Here is a 14,498-nt window from a genome sequence, read left to right as displayed (position 1 = left end):
CACCCCAAAATGAATTCCACTTGATCATGGTGTAAGATCTTTTTGATATGTTGTTGGATTCAATTTGCTAGTATTTTGTGCAAAATTTTTGCATCTGTATTCATCAAGCAAGAGTGGAGCGATAGCACAGCGGGTAGGGCGTTTGCCTTGCACACAGATGACCCGGGTTTGATTCCTCCATCTCTCTCTCGGAGAGCCCAGCAGCTACTGAGAGTATCCTGCCCACAGAGCAGAGCGTGGCAAGCTCCCCGTGGTGTATTCGATATGTCAAAAACAGTAACAACAAGTATCACAATGGAGACGTTACTGGTGCCCACTCAAATCGATGAACAACTGGAGGACAGTGCTGGACAGTGCTATAGTTCATCAGGAATATAGGTAATCTGTAGTTTTCCTTTTTTTTGGTATCTATGTCGGTTTTTGGTATCAGAATAATGTTCACCTCATAGAAAAGGTTTCGGAGGAGGGGCCAAAGAGTTAGTACAGTGGATGGAGTGTTTTCCTTGTGTATGGCTGACTAAGGTTTGATCCCTGGCACTACATATTTTGCCACATGACCTTGCAGGAGTGATCTCTGAGTACAGAGCCAGAATTAAGCCCTAAGCAATGCTGTGTGTGGCAAAAAGGGAAAGAAACTTGGAGGATTTCTGTTTCTTCAACTTTCTGAAAGAACCTGAAAAGGATTGGAAATAGGTCTTCCTAAAAGATTTGGAAGACTTACTAGTGAACACATCTGGGCATGCGATTTGTTTTAGGTGAAGCTTTTGCTTCCCATTTATATTTCTTCATTAATAATGCCTTAAAGGATACAAGCAAACAAACACTGTCCTCCCATTGTTCATTGATTTGCTCAAGCAGGCACCAGTAACGTCTCCATTTTGAGACTTGTTGTTACTGTGTTTGGCATATTGAATACGTCACGGGTAGCTTGCCAGGTCATGGGTTAGCTTGCCAGGTTTTGCCATGGCCTTAAAGTATATAGCAGTTATTTTAAATATTTTAAATATTTTGTTGGCTCATTAGGTATGTAAATGTTTAGGATTGTGAGTTCTATATATAGGCTGGAGCAATAACACAGCAGTAGGGCGTTTGCCTTGCACACAGCTGGCCCGGCTGCGCTGGGTTCAATTCCTCCGCCCTTCTCAGAGAGCCTGGCAAGCTACTGAGAGTATCTTGCCCACACGGCAAAGCCTGACAAGCTACCCATGACGTATTCAACATGCCAAACCAGTAACAACAAGTCTCACGATGGAGACGTTACTGGGCCTTTTCGAGCAAATTGATGAACAACGGGAGGACAGTGCTACAGTTATATATATATATAACTGGGTCGTTAAGCAATGAACATCTTTGTCTTTTATCACTTTTTAAGCTTGAAGTCTATCCTGTCTAAGTATGACCAATACAGCTGTTTTTGTATCTTTATTTATTTATTTATTTATATTTTATTGTGTCACCGAGATAGAGATCAATATAAAATTACTCATGATTGCATTTCAGTCATACATGTTCCAACACCCATTTCTTCACCAGTGCAATTTCCAGCACCAGTGTCCTCAGTGTCCCTCCCACCCCTTCAAACAAACCCCCTACCTCAGCCTGCCTCTATGGCAGGAGCATCTCTTCTCTTTCTCACTTTCTCTTTCTCTCTTTCTCATTTTAGGCTTTATGGTTTGTGATACAGATGCTGAAAGCTTATCGTGTATATCCCTTTACCTGCTTTCAACACTCGGTTCTTGTCCAGAGGTATCATTTCCAAGTAGTATTATCATAATGGGCTGGAGCGATAGCACAGCGGTAGGGCGTTTGCCTTGCACGCAGCCAACATGGCCGACGCGAGTTCGATTCCTCCGCCCCTCTCGGAGAGCCCGGCAAGCTACCGAGAGTATCTCGCCCGCATGGCAGAGCCTGGCAAGCCACCCGTGATGTATTCGATATGCCAAAGTAACAACAAAGTCTCCAATGGAGACGTTACTGGGCCTGCTCGAGCAAATCGATGAACAACGGGAGGACCGTGACCGTGAATTATCATAATGAATCCTCCTCTATCTTAACTACCCTCAGTTACCACACCATTGACCAACCATTGACCAGTCCTCCTGGCCCATTTTCCCTGACTTTGAATATTAGTTACAAACTGTTTTTTATCCCATAAATAAAAGTCATTATATATCTGTCCCTTTTCCTCTGGCTCATTTCACTTATCATGATACTCTCCAAGACTCTCCACTTATAGGCAAATTTCATGACCTCATTTTTTTCTACCAGCTATGTAGTATTCCATTGTATAGATGTACATAGTTTCTTTATCCATACATCTGTTCTTGGGCACTCTGGTTGTTTCCAGATTCTGGCTATTGTGAATAGTGCCACTACAGCCTTTTGAAGAGAATTGTTTGCTTGAAATATTATCTTTGCGCCTTTGACTTTGAATCTGTGTTCGCTCTGACTGTTCTGATGTTTCTTGTAGGCAAAAGAAAGTCAGATTCAGTTTTCTAATACATCCTGCTACCCTGTATCTCTTAATTTGTTTATCTAGGCTGTTTATCAGCACCCCAACCTAAGTTCCCCTGCCTCCCTCTATGGAAGGCACCTTTCTTCTTTTTCTACTTTTGAGCATTATAGTTTGCAGTACAGGTGCCAAGAATTCATCGTGTTTGCTCAGGGAGTTCAGCATTCTTATCAGGAAAGTACATCTGGAGCAGCTTTTTTTCCACTGGGTGGCAGCTTTGGGGTGTGGACATGACTGCCGGGGCTTCCAGAGATACAGGGAGTTGGGGGGAGGTAGCCCATCCAGACACAGAGAAAGCCTGGACATTTCATTCACAAATCCTGCATACCAAAACTTTCAGCAGATTGATATCTCAGTGAGGTCCATCCCAAGATGGAGGAGTCTGGCCAGGGGCACAATGGTGATTTTGAATTGTGGGAGCAAGTGGCTGCCGGAGGCTCTGCTTATGTGGGCCCTAGGCAGAATAGCCCTCCTCTGATCTACGTTGGTCTGTTCAGCCTTGCACAGGTCCAATATTAACTGTGGCTTTTGATCTCTTTTGAGATTTATTTATGGGTCTCTGGAGCAAGGCTGATACTTGAGCTTGTATGCATGAGCTGGAGATAGTTTGTGAGCATGGCTCCCATATACCTAAGTTCACTTGATCACTTGATATTCCGTTACTCATCAATTTGCTCGAGCAGGCGCCAGTAACGTCTCTATTAATTCCTATCGCGTGCTAAGTGTCATACCTAAGTTATGACAGTTTAATTTCTCGGAAAACTTGGTCCTGCCTGAGATGTTGGAGTCCAGCCAGAGTCAAAGCGATTTGGGGGTGTCAGGTTGCTGATGCCATTGCCCTCCTTCTCTCATGTCCAGGTTGACTGACCAGTGGTGCTGAGGTCTCTGGCCCCTGTGGCAGCAGCAGATGCAGGAACAGTCCAAAGCCAGGACTGTTACCATTCGTGGCTTGGGCAATCTGGATGCGCCGTAGCGCCTGGGGGCACACGCCACCAGACTGTCTCCAGACAGTTGGTGTTGAGGGAGGCCCTCCTCCATAATATGCACAGGGCAGCACTAGCAGCACAGGTTGATCTGAGGAAGAAATAATGGTTGGGGATTCCCTGTCGACAATGAGATGCCTGAGAAAGACTCCTATGGTGGGAACCCGGGTGCCCCCTTAACTCCGGGACCCATGCCACAGCAGTGCCGGCTGGACCCGAACAGTGCCAATCCTGCTAAGCTTCTTTGGCCATGGCCACTGGCTGTCCCTCGTGCTGAGAGCTGTGGTAGTGAGGCCACAAGGATGCCACCACCATCAAGTCACAGTGGGTGCATGCCAGTTTGGTTCCAATTAAGTTGCTCTTTTTATTTTTATTTCAAGTCATAATTTTCTTTGAAACGTTGGTTCACAGTGCTTCTCAGGAGTCAGCACTTTGAACTCATGACACTATAGTTGAGAAGATTTAACATAATAGAATACTAACATACGAGGTTTATTTACAATAAATTTTATCCTTTGCCAACGATCCCCTGCAAAGAAAACTTTCTTTTTTAATTATATAGAAATTTAAAAACTTAAAAGTGGTTTATTTGGAAAACATTTTATCTGCATGTATTAATATACTTTTCTTTTTCTTTAAATTTTGGTGAAAGCTGTTTTTAAATGAATCACTGTGAGACACAGTTACAAAGCTTCCATGTTTGAGTTTTAATCATACAATGATTGAACACCCATCCCTCCACCAGTGTACTTTTTCCACCACCAATGTCCCCAGTACCCCCCTTTCCCAACCCTTCCTCTGCCTCTATTGCAGGTAACTTCCCCCATACTCCCTCTCTCTACTTTGGGGCATTACGGTTTGCTATATAAATACTGAGAGGTTATCACGTTTCATCCTTTATCTACTTTCAGCACACATCTCCCATCTTGAATGATCCCTCCAACCATCATTTACTTAGTGATCCCTTCTTTATCCCAGCTTTATCCAATCCCACTCATGAGGCAGGCTTCTAACCATGGAGCAATATTCTTGGCCCTTGTGTCTGCTATCCTTGGGTGTCAGTCTCATATTATGTTATTTTGTATTGCACAAATGAGTGCAGTCATTCTATGTCTATCCTCTTTCTGACTCATTTCACTTAGCATGATACTCTCCATGACCATCAACTTATACACAAATTTCATGATTTCATCTTTCCTAACAGCTGCATAGTATTCCATTGTGTAGATGGACCAAAGTTTCTTTAACCAGTCATCTGTTCTCAGGCACTCGGGTTGTTTCCAGATTCTGGCTATTTTGAATAGTGCTGCAATGAACACACAGGTGCTAATGTCATTTCTATTATGCTTTTTTGCACCCTTGGGATATATTCCCCGAAGTGGTATTGCTGGGTCATATGGAAGCTAAATTTCTAGTTTTTGAAGGAATGCCCATATTTTTTTCCAAAAAAGTCAGCTCTTATTGAGAGAAAATATTTACAGGGTCATGCACACAGAAATTTTATGACCCATGGGCTCAGCTGTCTAGAGCGCTGAGAGCTGCTGCCACTCTGCCAGCTCTTATGCCTGTTGCCACACCGCCACCATCTTCTTTTTCTGCCAGCACTATTTTTATGTGCTGTTGTTTGACAGGTTTCTGGAGGTTAGATATCCAGTGTATGGTGCCCATAAGATATAAAGGAGTGAAGGAGTGAATGCACAGCTACATTAGTGGCCTTATGCTCCACAGGTTTCCTGACCTGGGTGAGAAAATATGGAAGCTCCTGAGGTGGGCGGGGAGTGCTAGGTGGGACTTTGTCATTCTGTTTCTGTAGCCACGGACTCTCAGTTCTCCCTTATTTAAACATCCTTTATTCTCAAATGTCGTGCCACAGTGCTACCCAGACTATACCCATTTGGCTGTTCATGCACTTAGTACTACTTTTTTCATGAGCTAGTCTGGAAACTGTTTTCCTTAAAATTCAGGCCACCACACCACTCCGACTTGCCATTTATTAGGGGAGGTATTGAACCTATGAGATGTGACTTCAACTTACCTTATAAGTCCCCCAAATCTCTGCTTTTCCTTTGTCACCATGGAGTGAGGAAGAGTGACTCCATAAGAGCCCAATGCCTACTTGTTCTTATTTGTGTGATACTGACCTAATGGGCAACTTCTCTGCCTTCCATATATTCCTCCTCTCTCAGCCTCTACAGCAGCATTCTTCAACTGCCAGCTTGAAGGTGCAGAAAGTTTAAAAACTACTGGTCTAGCAACTTGGTTATAATTGTCAGTCCCCAGACTGGTATGCAGGACAAGTGCTGGTCTGTAGGCATCAAGTAGTTTAAGAAAGTTGTTATTCGGACCCCTTCTGTTGCTCTTGCTGGTTGCTACAGCAATACAAGAAGCACATGGGTGTTGTTTTTCTTTCCTAACCTGTCCAGAGGAATAGACAAGAATTTTGGCAGATAGGAGTAAGAAGGATGGTGGAAAGCAGGATAATACTGAGAAAACCTTGTTTTGTGTGTGTTCCTCTGTTGGGTGTGAGACTATCCAAAGAACACACATATACACACACACTCTTGAGTGTGAAACTTATGACTTTGAGTGTTTGAACCTGAGCAAGGAGAAAAACTAAGTCATTTATTTTTTGTTCCTAAGTCTGAGCTATTCTTCTTGTCTTCTTCCTAGGTGTGCTGGGCCTTTGACCAATATCACTCTCACCATCTGTTTCTAAGAACCAACTTGGCTCACTTCCATTACAAATATCATAAATTAGAAAGCTCACATCGTGCAATTGGAGCCCAGCGTATCATGTTATTCATTTCTTAATCTAATCCTCTGTCTTTAGATGCTGGAAATGAGAATTAGTTGGAGTCTAATCTCTCCAGGGATGTTTTCTTTCCAGGCAAGCCTGGTCTGTCTTCTTTAGAAAACAAGATGAAATTCAATCTTCTGTTGATGTGATGGGAAAGGAAAAGAGGCCATCAGGGCTCAGAGTGCCCCAGAGAATCTAAATGGCCCAAGAAAAGTGTTTCCTAAAGTGGCCAATGGTGAAGTGGGGGGAGTTAAGAAGCCTTAGGTGGAATTTAAGGTGCTTTCTACTTGCTTTTAAGGGATAGATTTGGGGTCTGGGAAGACAGTACATGAGTTAAAGCATGTGCACGCACAGCAAGCCCTGGTTTGATCCCTGGCACCCCATATGGTCCTTCAAACCCTGCCAGGAATGATCCCTGAGCATCACCAGGAAGAAGTTCTAAGTACTGCCATATATAGCCCCTCAAACAAAAAACAAAGAACATAGATTTCTTATGGATGGGTGGTGATTAATTTTAGTCTAGAAAGGAATTCGGTAGTCCTAATAAGTTTTGAGACACTGTTATAAAAAGTTGATAAATCCTTTTTCTTAGATTTACTAATTTGGGGAGGTCCTTTCTGTTTTATTGCTGACTTAAACATTCAAATCAAGTGATGTGGGTAGGCTAAAATTCAGCTTCATTTATGACTGCGTACCCAATTGTGGTTAAAAACAATTATGTTGAAGGCAATAAAGAAATAAACATTATGAGAACTTAGTGCTTTCAATCTTCTCTTGGTAGTTTTGTTCTTTATTTTTTTACTTTACAAGTGTCTTCAAGCATGGCCCAGCCCAGTTTCTGTTGTATTCATAATCAGAGTTTCTTTGATGTTTGAAGGGAACAGAAATTTTTGAATCTAACTACCTGCTATATCTTTCACTTAGAAATTCCAGATTTTTATATATGAAGGTATTAATTTTTTTATTTTTAAATTATACTCCTTTTATGCGCCAAAATATTTTATTTATTAAAATATCAATCATCTATAGCATGATCAAGAACACAGATAATAATTCCATGGAAATAACATGTGGTGTTCATTATTTTTCTTTCATTTCCATGGGGAGAATGCGAACACATTCCTTCACTACCGCAAATTATGCAATCAAGTTTCCCACATTTGGGGAAATCGCACGGATCAGTAAATCCAGAGTTCAATGGATAAGCCTCGGCCTTGGAAAATCACCTTTGTGATCATGGTATCTCCCCATGTCAAGTAAGTGCGTGACTTTCATTTTAAAGCTGCATCATCATTGTGGATGAAACGTGCGAAGTGCCATACCACACAACAGGAACATTAGAGAGAGAACCATGCAGATAGATACCTGAAAGGGTCCTGCTTCAGGATTCTCTAGACACAGAAGAAGATCACTAAGCACTCTACACTGAACACACAGGACAACCTCCAAAGTCAAACATCGAAGCACCAGCCCTATGGCTGTATTCAGTACCTGTATTGCAAACCATAATACCTACATGAAGAGAGAGAGAGAGAGAGAGAGAGAGAGAGAGAGAGAGAGAAAGAGATATGAAATGTGCCTATCACAGAGACAGGCAGTGGGGGGAGGGGAAACAGGAGGGAAACTGAGTACATTGGCGGTGGAAAATGTACACTGGTGGAGGGATTGATGTTGGAACACTATGACAGAAATCCAACCATGAACAGCTTTGCAAAACTGTATTTCAGGGTGATTGAATATTTATTTTAAAATCCCACTTGGACCTAAGGTACCCCGGAAGGAGGCTACGAATCCCACCACCCACCCCCACAGAGCCCCGTCAGCCAAAAACCTCCAGAACCCACGCACCACCATGCTCACAGCTGATCTTCACAGGCTTGAGATGAACCTCATCCATGAGAATGAATCTGATGTAAAACTCAGGTAGAGGGTTTTGCGACCGAAATCTCCAGACTCTTATGGAGTCAAGAATGGGAGACCTCCCCTCCATCTCCCTGTTCTTCTGGGAACCTGGCAGTCATGTTCACAAACTGCCTCTGGCACCTTATAAGCTCATTAATGGTCGTGATCCAGAGACTCACAAATAAATCTCAGAAGAGAGCTGCAGGCTGCAGAGATGCCTCCTGACTCAAGTCACCATACAGTTAAAAATTTAACTCTAGTTGTATCACCCTCTTTAAAATTTTAGAATTCATGGAATGACATCTCATACTCTACACCACTGATGTACGAAGAGTAGCACACTCCATTTCATGGAGTCTAAAGTAGAAGGCAATTTATCTAATCTTGACTAAAAAATTAGCACACAAAGACTCAAACTGTAACAACGTGTTAGTAATCTCTTATACAAGGACTTAATGGCTCCAGGGTGAGATATAACAACCTTCACACACTTTCCTCAAAAAAAAATTTTTGGATGATTTCTAGCTGATTGTATTCATAACAAACAATATAAATAAATTAGTTAGGACCTGCTTTGGGGGCAGGCTTGGGTGGCAGTGAGAAAATTTCAAAATAAGGTGGTGGGAAGGTGTAATGGTGGTGGGATTAGTGTTGGAATAATATAATAGATTCATGGTCACAGTCCTCCCGTTGTTCATCGATTTGCTCGAGCGGGCCCAGTAACATCTCCATCGTGAGACTTGTTGTTACTGTGTTTGGCGTATCGAATATGTCATGGGGAGCTTGCCAGGCTTTTCCATGTGGGCGAGATACTCTCGGTAGCTTGCCAGGCTCTCTGAGAGGGGCGGAGGAATTGAACCCGGCTCGGCTGGGCCGACTATGTGCAAAGCAAACACCCTACCCTGTGCTATCGCTCCAACCCAATGTAATAGATTATTGTGAACAAAACAATACAAAAAATAAATAAATAAAACATTGCCCCAAAAAATCCCACTTGAGTCTTAAGGATAGTACAGGGGTTAAGGAACTTTCTTTGTATGAGGATGTTTCTAGTTCAAACCCCAGAAATGTATGTATGGTTCCCCCCAAGAACCACTGGAAATGGTTCCCCCTGAACAAAAAACCAGGAATAGCCCCTGAGCATCTCTTGGTGAGGCCCCCAAACAGGGGGACACAATTTGATTGAGGTCTGATTGACATACAAATGTATACACATTTAATGTATACAATTTTATGAGTTTGGAGATACATACAATACATTTGAGATGATCTTAACTGTGTCATATATATATCCATCACTTCCAAATCCAATATATCTCATTATCTTTTTTGTCTTTCAATAAGAATATTTAACGTATGCTTTATATTCTTAGCAACTTATTTTTTGGTTTGTGGCCACACCAGTGGTGCTCAGGACTTACTCCTGGCTCTGTGCTCAAGAATCACTCCTGGCGGGCTCAGGGGACCATATGTGGTGCACAGGATTGAAACAGGGTTGGCTATATGCAAGGAAAGCCCATTGCACACTGGCCCTTTCTCCTAGCAACTTTTAAAGTACACAACACAGTATTGCTTACTGTATGTGTAGTATGATACTATTAGATTTTACTTGATTGGCTCCTACACTCTTTATTCTACCTTTCTTCATGACACAGTTCATATTACATTATGCTGTACGATCTCTGGAGAACAGAAAATGTCACGGATGATTGACTTTTGGAGGTGTCCCATTCCAAATGAGAAAACAGAATGTATGTCCATTAGAGTCCTAGGCAGCCACTGAGGCTCATAATTCATCCAACTTGATGATGAATTATACCTTGCTACACATAAAGTCTCTGCAAACTGTTTTAAGATAGAATAAATGGAAAATAAAATATGGGAAGAAAATGGTATCTGTAATTGTGCTGGAAAGAAATAGTATCTATAGATGTGCCTGGTACAGTATCATGAGAAGTAAGGGTTACCTCATGCCTAGCTGCGTATCTTTTACAGAGGATGGAGGGGCCCCGGAAGAACAATCTAGTTTTTGGTTTGTGCCAAACTGGAAATGTTGAGGGATCACTCCTGGAGGCACGAAGGAGAGTATACGTGGTGCCAGGAATTGAACCCAGCTTGGGTGCACGCAAAACATGTGCCTTAATCCCTGTACTATCTCTCTAGCCCCGCCAGGAGCAATCTGATGGAAAGAGCAGATGGTCCGTTAAGAAATAAATGAGATGGAGGAAGGAGGCAGGAAGTAGCTCTGAAATGAAGTCTTCATCACAAAAGGTATGCCAAGTGGGGAAAGTTCTGGCAAGAAGCTGGGATACATGGAGATAAATGAAGTATGAGTAGAAAGTGTTCATTTTTGGAGACCCTCGTACTTACGCAATGCTCAAGGCCAACTCAGAGGAAAATGAAAAACCAATATCTTATTTCATATTATTTCTGTCTTGATTCGTTTCCTTAGAGAACAATCCATCAATATCCAGAGAACCCCATCCAAGAGTGAATGGTTCAGAAGATATTCAATACTCAAGTGTTTTGAAAGCAGATGCCAGCTGTGCCAAATGAGTTCGTGACAGAGTTAAATTACTTCTTGATTTGAAGTGGCAAGTCCAATGTGTCTACCTAGAAAGGACGAGCACTGGAATACTGTATTACAAAAACTCAATCATGAACAACCTTGAATCTCATGGTGATTCAATTAAAAATAAACAAACAAATAAATAAATAAAAGTAAACCTAAAATAATATAGGAGAAATAACCTATCTATCTTCAATGGCACTTTAATCATCTGACCACTAGCTTAGTGGTCAGATGATTAAAATTAACCTCTGTGTGGGAGGGAGCGATATTACAGCAGATGGAACACTTGCCTAGCAGGCAGCTGACCTGGGCTTTTCCCCTGGCATCCCTTAAGATCCCCCAAGCCCCATCAGGAGTAAACCCTGAGTGAAGAGCCAGGAATAAGCCCTGAGCACTGCTGGATGTGGCCCAAAAAGAAAAATTAATTAATTAATGAACCTCTGTCTCAACCAGTCCAACCAACCTCAGATGGGTCACAGATAGTAGCATCTGTACTAAATATGTACAGACATTTTTTCTTGCCAATATTCCCTAAGCCAGTATTTCTCATCCAGGAGCCAGGATATTCCAAGGGGATCACAAATAAAAATCATGTAAATGGGAAGTGGGACACAGCATGAGATTAGGGAGTCAACAGATAGGAAGAAGAGATGCCACAGAAAAGAAATGTTGAAAAGACAGGAGACATTATCAGAAAAATGTTGAGAAACATCATCCTAAAGAACACAGTATAGTAAGTATTTATACAATGTTTACATTGTATTAATTATTTCAATCACTCTAGAGGTGATTTAAAGAATATGGGATGTCTATGGATATAGCTCAGTGGTAGAATACATGTTGTGCCTAAGTGCAACCCTAGGCTTGATATTTTGCACTGATTCCTCCCAAAAATGTATATGAGAGAATTGCATAGATCACATGCAACTATTGGACCATATTTTACCAGTCTTTCTCCCTCACCTGTATTTTTATATCCTAAGGGAGCCCTGGAAGCAATCAATCTGTGGATATGGAGAGTTGACTGTATTGTGATGATAAAGCTGGGTCCTGGGCACAAACACTGCATGACCCACGTACTTTTTGACTACTCAGTTATAAAGGGTAAAGATTGTGCTGTAGAAATAGTACAGGGGTTAACGTGCTTGCTTCATATGTGGCCATCCTGGTTTGAACCCCAGCACTGTGTATGTTTCCCTTTGATCTGCCACAGGTGATCCCTGAGCATAGAACCAGAAGTGATCCCTGGGTAGAGCCAAGAGTAAGAGCAAGTGTGATCCAACTCCCACCTTCCAAAAATCAAATGTGCTTCTGTGCACAAATGATCATCCAGGCGTTGTCAAGCATGGTGCAAGAGTGAGGCACAGGACATATGAGATTCTAGGCAAGAGGCAGATTAGTGAGCTGGTCAGGCTCTAAATTCAGATAGATATAATTTGAAAACTTGTCTTTTTACTACCTGCAGCACCTGAAGCCAATTTCTTATCACTCCCATCTCTTGCCTAAAAGTCCTTGTGTTCCCCCAGGGCTGAGAGGGTTTAACATAACTTCTTAATAAATGATAATTGTCAATATTTTTATTACCATTAATAAGGGTTCTGTTCTTGGGTGTAGCTTGAGAAGAGTGCTCACTTTGGGAGTTGATTTCTACTGCCACGCTTCACAATAAAATTTAGTAGAAATGCAAATTTACCTGGACCTGAACACATTTGAATGCCAAGGGTGGGTGCTATTATCAATATTTCTCAGAAAGCATGTCAAATGAAATTTACCATCTTTCCTTGGGGTTGGAGTGATAACACAGTGGGTAGACTGCCTGGTTTGTGCGTGGCCTACCAGGTTTGATCCCTGGAACTGCATATGTTTATCTGAATGCCTCCAGGTGTGAAATGTACTTTTTTTTTGCTCAATCTGATTGCACTTTTGGAGGAATGAATCAGAGGCACCAGGAAGATAGCTCAGGTGGGTGGAATTCATGCCCTGCATGTGCAAGTTTCCAAATTCAATCACTGAGCACTACTAGGTGTGTCCCTGGTTGCCCGTGAAATTTCTAGGGCTGAGAAGTACCAACTTGCTGGACTTTACCAAATTGATAGTTTCCATAGTCAGGCTTAGTATCCCAAAGAATGGTCCCAGGGCTCCTAAGCACTCTTGAAGATCCTTCATATACAGAGAGAGAGAGAGAGAGAGAGAGAGAGAGAGAGAGAGAGAGAGAGAGAGAGAGAGAGAGAGAGAATGAATCTGAGCTCTTGGTCTCTCCATCTGGAGCAACTAGTGTTAACATCTCTGTCTCCTGTTTAACAGGGTAACAGGGAAGAGCGAGAGTGCTGACTTATAAAGTAGGAAGCTGGGGGGTGTGGAAAGATAGTACAGTATGTAAGGTGCTTGCCTTCAACGTAACTGACCCGGGTTCAATCCCTGGTATCCCATATGGTACCCAAAGCACAAAGCCAGGAATAAGCCCTGAGTATGAGCCCCCAAACCAAACAAAAATAAAATAGTAGGTTAGGGTAGGTATCGCACAGCAAAGCCTGGCAAGCTACCTGTGACATGTTCGATATGCCAAAAACATTAACAACAAGACTCACAATAGAGACGTTACTGGTGCCTGCTCATGCAAAATCGATGAACAACAGGAGGACAGTGACAGTGACAGGGTAGGTATCTTACCTATAACAAGAATGGATGGGACAATCACTTTCAGAATCCTATGGGGGCATGCTAACTAGCTTTCCAAACCTTCTCTCAGAATATTGACTTCTGACAGCATTGCACTTCAGGAAAAGAGCAACTGCAAACTGCCAGCTTGCCCACATCTCAAAATCAATTGCATGATTACCAGATGCTATTTTTTTTCTTTTCTTTCTTCTTCCTCCCCGGCAGGAGAGAGTGCAGTCTCTAATAACACCTCTGGTATGCTGTGTTGGAACAGGCTGTCAGTACCACCTCAGGCTACAGAAGTGAAAGGGTATTCAATAGAAAACTGGCCTACTCGACCCACTGATTTCTACCCTGGGGTTAAAATAGGAGGATTTGTATTTGAAAAATGAGAACACACACTAAGACAAAGTTATTGAACTACATACATATCAGATAGGGTTCTAGCTTCCCCACACCCCATGTAGCCTCAGGAATCCTGCCAACAATCCTAGAGTGGATATTGTGAATAGCGTATCACTTTTGATTTTAAAAAACAGTGGGAGTTAGGGAGTTTAAGTCTTAACCAGAGGTTAAGTCTCTGGTCTGTACTTATATAAGTTCATCGTTGGCAAGGAATTGAATTCATGTCTCTCTGAGTTCATGTACGATTTGTTCATTTACTCCTGTTACTCAAATATTGACTCATGCAATTAAATGGATACTTACTTTTAAATTAATTTCAGCATCGGTAACTTAAAAGATTGCTGCTCAATTCAACTTCTGCAAAAAAGCAAGGATGTGCGGTTTTGCTTTAAACTATGTTGTCTGTGAAATTTAACTAATAAGTCCCTGTTTTTAACATATGAGCTGGTACATAGTAGCTTTTAAACATGTTGATTAAAAAATGGCATGCCCAAGAGATAATGCAGTGGGTAAGGCTCTTTGCACGCAGCCAAAACTGGTTCAATGCTTGAAACTCCATATGGTTCCCCAAACTCCACCAGAAGTGACCCTTGAGCACAGAACCAGGAGTAAGTCATGAGCATGCATAGTGTGATTTACCCTCAATAAAAGAAAATAAAAACAATGACA

The 14,498-nt window shown here is 42.0% G+C and overlaps 1 non-coding gene across 1 annotated transcript; it reads right to left on the bottom strand.

Annotated features, from left to right (window-relative positions):
- Nucleotides 1-7,391: 7,391 nt before the first annotated feature.
- On the bottom strand, nt 7,392-7,556 carry LOC130034308 (U1 spliceosomal RNA). Its single transcript, XR_008794080.1, has one exon. It is a non-coding gene; the product is annotated as a U1 spliceosomal RNA (small nuclear RNA).
- Between the last annotated feature and the right edge of the window lie 6,942 nt (nt 7,557-14,498).

Source organism: Sorex fumeus, unplaced genomic scaffold (assembly GCF_029834395.1).
Source record: "Sorex fumeus unplaced genomic scaffold, SorFum_2.1 ptg000058l, whole genome shotgun sequence".
Lineage (NCBI taxonomy): Eukaryota > Metazoa > Chordata > Mammalia > Eulipotyphla > Soricidae > Sorex > Sorex fumeus.
The sequence above is the reverse complement of the archived record's forward strand: the minus strand, read 5'-3'. Positions and strand labels throughout refer to the sequence as shown.